Genomic DNA, 2058 nt, shown 5'->3' on the forward strand with positions numbered 1-2058 from the left:
GTCCACACTCTTTCTCTTCCCTCATCTTGGGCTGGATTCAGTAGAGGACTCCATGGATGGCAAATGGAAAGAGGCTGAGTCCCTGAATGACTACATGAAACAGAGACCTCTCCTCCCTTGCCTCACCATTTACACACATTGGACTCAGACATGTTCCAGAAATAACTCCTAAGCCACTGAAGTTTGGGAACTATTTGTTAAAGTGGTCTGTGTCGACAAATGCAACGTTTGAGTCAGTAGCTTTCCGTCCTTTTTTTTCCTTCTTCTCTTTGCAACAGTTCTAAAAGATGGTTGTTATTATCTTCCTTCAACAGATAAAAATACTGTAGATCAGCCTTCATACGAGCTGATATTTGTTGGGCCCATACCATGCACCAGGCACTGTACTGAAGACTTTGGGTTCATGTTCTTTAATCCAGACAGCAACCATATGCAGTAGGTACTATTCTTATCCTATTTTTCACATGAGGAGGCTGAAGTTTAGTCTTCCCCAGCCCCTCCCCGGCTTAGAAGATTTTATCAATAAAGTAACTTGCCATGAGGTCACACACCAGTAAGTGGCAAGGCTGGAATTTGAACCCAGTATCTCTGAATTCTTTTAACCATCACAATGTGCTTTCTATTTACCACTAGAGGCTAAGCATTTTCTATTGCAGCAGGTTACCTACTGAATGAAAAAAAAAATGCATGCATAAATAAATAGAACAGAACACAACAGAATTTCCTATCCCCATGCCTTGAAAAAAACAAGGGCATACTGCAGCCAACTCGGCGCATTTCTCACCCCGTCTCCCAGTGAGGTCTGGCCAGCAGGAGTGAAGAGCCCCTATGCAAACTCGAGGGGGAAGTGCTTTCTTGCTGGTTTTGCCCATGTCTGGTTTTCACCATGTTGCTCATCATCTGCCATGCTGCCTATAAACAGGCATCACCATGGCAATCGCCTGCAATATTTTTCCCCATCCCGATCAGTGAATCATAAGCCAATGCTGAGACTTGGAACGTTGTGATATTTTCACATCTGTTTGACACCTTGGGTGAAATTGGGAGGAAGAGGAATTCAGAAAAGCACTGGAAAAATAAAACAAAAATATGAAACAAAAATGACATTTTCTAGGGCAGGTCACTGTCTCTATCTTGGCCTGTATATATTCATATTCTTCTTTTTATATATTCTGCGGCATTCCTGCAAAATTTTCTCCTTGATGTGGCACATCTGGGAAGATGGAGAAGTAAAAAACAACCCCGGGTAAAACAGCACAGTGTGGAGAAAAGGGCTACAATTGTAAACCCAGAAGAAGTGGATTTGAATCCCAGCTTCCTCACTTTTTAGCTGTGCGGCTTTGGGAAAAAACACTTCATTGAGCCTCAGTTGTTGTTATTGTTGCAAAATATGACCCAAAATACCAGCTGTATAGGATTACCATGAGGCTCAATAGATAAAGTATGAGGAACTACTTTCTACATAGCATTCAGAGTGGTTTATTTTTCACCCACAACCAAGTGGTAGAGAGAGGATGCAATTGTGTAGGTTAAGATGGGCTTCAAAAAAGATGTTTACCTTTCATGGTGAGACATACATAGTTAAAGAACACACCATTGGTTCAGATCAGACTTTTAAGACCACCTGTCCCTTGTACAGCTAGTGTATACAGAGTGCTGCCTTCCAGGCTGCAGGAAAGAAGATAGGGTCTCAACCTAAACTGAACTTGTAGGGGCTGTCATAGGACATAGTAGTTCCTTATTACAGGGGTATGCAAGCAGACATTAGTTGTGAACTTATGGTGGGTGTGATGTCTAGGGGATACACTTGATGGGCAGGAGGCTGCACTACATGACCTATAAAGTCTAGTCAATTTTGAGATCTATAATTCTCATACTTTGGCAGCCCATATGGCTTGGTCCTTGCTCTCAGGGAACATGCAGTCTGGTTGAGGAAACAGACTAAGACTCATGAGATACTTAGAGAACAATGAAAGAATATGAAAAATTAGATGTTAAGAGATACAGGCTAAATTCCATGGTGAGTGGGCAGTCAGAGAGTGAGAGAGCTTTAAGAGC

Source organism: Galeopterus variegatus, unplaced genomic scaffold (genome assembly GCF_000696425.1).
Source record: "Galeopterus variegatus unplaced genomic scaffold, G_variegatus-3.0.2 Scaffold1420, whole genome shotgun sequence".
Lineage (NCBI taxonomy): Eukaryota > Metazoa > Chordata > Mammalia > Dermoptera > Cynocephalidae > Galeopterus > Galeopterus variegatus.